This window comes from Leptidea sinapis, chromosome 30 (assembly GCF_905404315.1).
Source record: "Leptidea sinapis chromosome 30, ilLepSina1.1, whole genome shotgun sequence".
In the NCBI taxonomy this organism is placed as follows: Eukaryota; Metazoa; Arthropoda; class Insecta; order Lepidoptera; family Pieridae; genus Leptidea; species Leptidea sinapis.
This window is the reverse complement of record NC_066294.1, coordinates 7274995-7280994: the sequence shown is the minus strand read 5'-3', so window position 1 is coordinate 7280994 and position 6000 is coordinate 7274995. Positions and strand designations below refer to the sequence as shown.

At 36.7% G+C, this 6000-nt stretch overlaps 1 pseudogene; it reads right to left on the bottom strand.

Moving 5' to 3' along the window:
* Window positions 1-1071: 1071 nt before the first annotated feature.
* On the bottom strand, window positions 1072-2611 carry LOC126973782 (putative nuclease HARBI1; annotated as a pseudogene).
* Window positions 2612-6000: the final 3389 nt, after the last annotated feature.

The window sequence follows — 6000 nt, the reverse complement described above, 5'->3', positions numbered from 1 at the left end:
AGTACTGGAGGATGCTCTCGCTGAACAGACAGATGTGGAGTTGGCAGATGTAATCGACAGTGATAACATACCTTGTAGTGCAGGTAAATAACATAAAAGTACTTCTGGTACTTACTGCATTAAGTTTATTGCCATTTGTGATTTTTTATGACTGTTTTTCTGTTTGGCAGTAATCCAAATTGATGATGTGATGTTGTTAGACATGTCATCTCAAGTACCAGCAGTTGAACATGTGTCAGAAAGAGGTAAAATAACCAACCTTTTTAAAATTATAAAAAATAATATTATGTTTATTGTTAAGTATTAATGTTATACGTAATTTTACAGAAAACATTATAAACACTCCTCCACATTTGACAGAGTCCCGGTTGACTGATTATAGTGCAGCTCCATCACAAGGTAGTTATAAAAATATTTTGTCAAAGTTTAAAATGAATGTACATTCAATTAAATAAAAAAATGTTATACCTGAACACATTATAATAGGCAAAATAGTTGCCATAATCAACCACTTAATTAATGTCTGACTGTTCATCACTGGTGTCTTTTCTTATTATTTGAAGATAGGGGATATAGAGCCTCAACTCGCCATGCTGATTAAATACTGGTTGATGGGCTTAGATAACTTATTGCAACTCTTTACATTTATTATCAGTTGTTAGTGGTAGTGACTGGGTCGACAGTTTAACTTGTTCTCTATTCATGGTATGGTTAGAGAGACGGAGACCACAGGCCTATTGTTATTATTTAAAAAAAAAATCAATAAATGTCTGAAATTGTTGTTTTACATTTACAATATAGGTCTTATTATATGATTTACATTTCAGAGTCAAGAAATATACGGACCAGAGTGATTCAAGAAGAATTTCATATCCGTCAACAAACATGGAAAATCTCAGAAAAGGGAAGAGGAGCTGCATAAGCTCAGAATAGCTGAGAAGGAGTGGATGGTGAAGGTAGCAGAGGAGATTTTTCTCAAAGCCAAAACTGAAAGAGAAGCTGCAGAGGAACTTCTCCTCTGCAATAGAGCCAAAAGAGAAGAGGCTGAATTAAGTTTAAGAATATTTAAAAATAAAAATTTTGAAAATTAATTTAGTATTAGGTTGTATGTATATGTTTATTTCAATTCTATTGTGTAATAAAAAACTTTATTGCTTAGTATTAATTCATTTATAAATCATCCAAAAATTTAGTTGTGAGCAGTATTTAACAAACTTATTAATAGAACAATAATAGTAAAGATTAATATTTAAATTTTCCTTAAAGTAACATTTAAAAAAATAAAGTAACATATAAAAAAATGTATATATAAAAACATAATACGATGTAGGTGTTAACTAAAATGTCTTGCTATAAATGCAGCCCTTATAACACTACCTCGTGCTGTATCACCAGTGTGAGGTACTGGAACTACAGCAAGATTGGTTAAGGGTTCAATCATTTCTTGATTGGTCTCAATACTAATATTATGTAGCACAGCACAGGCCACTATAATATTACATGTATTTGACAGATTATTTTGCAGTTTTCTATTCAAACATGCAAATTTTCTTTTCCATACACCATTAAACCTTTCTATAATATTTCTAGTACTGATATGGGCCCTATTATATTTGAATTCAGGTTGTGATTGTGGATTATGGACTGGTGTATACATGTATGGTGACTGTGCATAACCACTATCACCAATCAGTAAACCTGCAATTTCCCCTTCTTCAAATCTCATATAACACCTGCTATTATTAAATATTCTAGAGTCATGGACAGATCTAGGCCAGCGTGCTACGATATCATATATTTCCATCCGAGGGCCACATACTATTTGCACATTAATTGAAAACCAACCTTTACGATTGCGACATACTTCGCCGTTTTGTCGGTTTGGATTTTTTATTGGAATATGGGTACAATCAATGCATCCAATACCCCCAGGAAATCCAGCAACACGATGAAATTGAATCTTCACATTAGCTCGCTCAGGGACGTCAGGAAATTTAATGAAGCGCCTCATTTTTAAAGCTAAAGCTTTCGATACATTGGCCACAATCTTTGAAACGACTGATCGACTTATTTATATATATATATCTTACTATCGATCTATACTTACTTGAAAGTTTCCAGTTGCGTAAAATCGTAAGGCTGCTAGCATTTGGATCACGGGTGGAATCGGCAATCCACGATTGCTGTCTCCAGTATTTTGGAAGAGCAGGGGTAACAAAAAGCTTGCCACAATATTTTTGGTGAAGCGGAATCTTATTCGAAATTCATTTTCATCATAAATTTCCATCGGATTTTCTGCATCTCGTAAATATCGTCGCGATAAGTAGTCGTAAGGACTATCGTACATATATTCAATAAAACTTTCGAAAGACATTATAAAAAATGAAATAATGTCTTTTGTAGCTAACAATTACTTATAAACTTCCTCAAGGTAGATGGCGATCAACCTCACATTTGACAGTTGGTTCCTCGACTCAAACTCACCTCGAGTGAGGAAGGTGTTTGAGGTAAGGACAAAAATTACAACTGTGAATATGAAAACCCCTCAGTGAGGTTGAGTCGAGTCGAGGAAATCATGAGTTTACGACTTAGAATATGGGTGTTAGTGTCTATTGGCTATTTGTAAAGATGCTTGTGTGCGTGCTTCAAATTTGTAACTTATAGGTATACGCTTCGTGTTATTATACGATTTATATTAGCTTCACTTGTATGTTTGTAACCGACTTCTTTGGGCGCGATTTTGACCCACTTTAAACGGCTAGATTTCGTTCAAACTTTGTAGATTTATCGAGGACCGATGACATTACACTAATTTGATAAATTTATTAAATTTTTCAATTTGCAAAATATGATTTTTGTTAATTTAATATAATTTTCATCTATAGTCGATAAGGCAGGAATTGATGTTAAAGTACTTAATAGTTTTAAAAATACGCTTTTATAGAAAATTTAACTAAAAAATGAAAAATAAATAATAGTTAAAAAAACTAAAAAGCACGCTTTATATAAAATTCAACTAAAAAATAGAAAATAAATTTAAATTGAAAATAGTGTAATAAATATATTTTATTGTAAAAGAAGCGTGGGGTGCTTTTTAAGATATTATTAAAATAATAATTCTTCTACACCCCACGCTTTTTTTACAATTATGTAAATATATTTTCTTTACACTATTTTCAATTTAAATTTATTTTCTATTTTTTAGTTGAATTTTATATAAAGCGTCTTTTTTGGTTTTTTTTAACTATTATTTTTTTACATTGAAATTAATAAAATACACAATTCTTACTGATGATATTATGTGATCCGAGTGTCTTTCTTATTTCTTGTAGTATTATTTTAACATTAGGTACTTACTACGCAACCCGGCATTTTACTTTCAATTATTAGAAATGTTTAACAGAACATGTGACACGTCAACGTCACAAATTGTTCGAGACTGGCTCGAGTACGCCCATTTGGGCGTAGTAATAGTTGCCGCACTTTGCAACTACGCCTGCGGTATCTAGTTGGAGTGCAGCGGAGACCAATCGTTAATCTAAGTGTATGTAATTCTGTATTTATTTCAAATATATAAAATAAATAAATAATTCTTTTATTATTTATTTCAAATACCTAACATAAATTGTATAACTTATAATATTTACTGTAGGTTTGATTACGGTTTCTGAAAATATATTGACACGGGAGTGGGTCAGGGATTGGAAATAATACTCTGCTTATAGGAATGAGTCTTTATTTGCGTTCACTTTTTCTGAACTTGCACTTCGCCGGTCTGCCGCTGTTCCTCTTGTGGGCGGCGGTACCTTCAACGCGTCACACCGCACCGAACACTAAGTCTCTTCTATCTTCTTCCTCTTGGAACACTTCCACTTTTCACTTTTTCTTCTTTTCTTCTTCTTCTTCTTTACACTTTCGAGTCAGAACTAGAACTGCCGTAGGCCACGCTTAGTACTGCTTATATACCCCCGGATCCGTTCTATTTTCAAAATGATTCTCCCATTCCATCTTTAAATTTAAATTGTACTAGAAAATTCTTTTAACTATTTTTATCCTGCTTACACATTTTCCATCCCTTTTTCTGTTCAATTTGATCCTGAACTAACTAGAAATTTCCTTTAACTTCACAAAACCCAAAAAAATCCATACACTGGTAGGTGTATCGAACCCGGGTCTACAGCGTCTAAAGTTAACATTTTTCCGCTGACCGTAGGTCAGTAATGCTGACGGAGCTGTTGAAATTAACAATGTCATGAAGTTTGACAACTCTCGTCATATACTTCGAAGGGTTGCTACGCAACACTGCCCCCTCCCAAGACATGATCGTCCCGATCATCGTTGCTTCCGTAGTACTTAGCCACCCGATCGACATGTACGATTTTCGGGGGACTTCGAGGGGTACGCTGGATCCTGAGAGTCACATCATTTATCCTTGTGATTACTTTGTATGGTCCCTCCCAACTTGGTTGGAGCTTCGGAGACTTCCCCTTTCGCCTTACAGGATTGTGTAACCAAATCAGGGTTCCCTCTTCAAAACCAGGAATATTAGCTCTTCGATCGTAGCGGGTCTTCATCCGTTCACTTGCCTTAAGCCCAGTTGTTCTAATTTCCTCGTAGATGTCAAACATCTTTTTCCGTAACTCATCCACATATTCTGTTATACTTTTCGGAGTATCCGGTGGACAGCCTGAGAGTAAATCAGCTGGCAATTTCAATTCCCTTCCAAAATTGGCGTACGCAGGAGTCACCGTTGTCGTCTCGTGTATTGCGCTTCTATACGACATAAGAAACAGTGGAATGTACTCATCCCAGTTATCCTGATGACTGTCCACTACTTTTGCCAGATGTCGCTCCAATGTTTGGTTAAACCTCTCCACCACCCCGTCCGACTGTGGATGATATGGCGTAGTTCTGGTCTTATGGATTCCCAAGATCTTGCAAACTTCTTGAAATACTTGTGATTCGAAGTTCCGCCCTTGGTCACTGTGCAACTCCAAAGGCACACCGAATCTGCAGAAAACTTCATTCACCAGCTTCGTCGCAACGGTAATTGCTTCTTGATTCGGTAGAGCAAATGCTTCCGGCCACTTCGTGAAATAATCCATCACCACCATTATGTAACGGTTTCCAGATTTGGTGACTGGGAACGGTCCGGCCATATCCAGAGCTACTCTTTCCCACGGAGCCCCAACATTGTACAACTTCATAGCTCCTCTGCTTCTGGTCTGAGGTCCTTTGACAGCAGCACAACTCTTGCATTTTCGGCACCAGTCTTCCACATCATCACGGCAATGCAACCAGTAAAATCGTTCTTTAATTTTTGTGAGAGTTCTTCTTATTCCCAAATGTCCACCTGAAGAACCATCGTGATAAGCTCTCAGGATCTCGTTCACCTTCTCCCTGGGAACGACCAGTTGCAGATGGCAATCCTTTCCTTGCGGGGTTTCCCATTTACGGCAGAGCAACCCGTCATGCATCACCAAACTGTTCCATTGTGCCCAGAGACTCTTGGTAGCCGTACTGTGTCTAGCCACTTCAGACCATTTTGGTTTAAGTGATCCACTTGCTAGCCAATGTAAAAGTGGTTGAAGTTCCTTATCATTTTCCTGAGCTCTCCTCATTGCATCGTTGCTCCAGTTCTCGTCGATCGAATCTGTTCTGATCAGCCGGATCATAAAATTCTCTTTCTCCTCCTGACGAATGCAATGTTTGCATTCCATTGGACAAGGTCTTCTAGATAACGCATCTGCATTTCCATGACTTTTTCCTCCTCGATGCTCGATTTCAAAGTCATACTCTTGAAGTTGCTCAATCCATCTGGCCACTTGTCCTTCCGGATTCTTGAATTCTAGTAACCACTTCAAGGCGGCATGATCAGTCCTTACGAGGAATTTGCGACCCAACAAGTACTTTTTGAAATGTTGTAATGTTTTCACCACGGCCAGTAACTCCCTACGAGTTACACAGTAGTTTCTCTCCGGCTTTGATAAAGATTTGCTA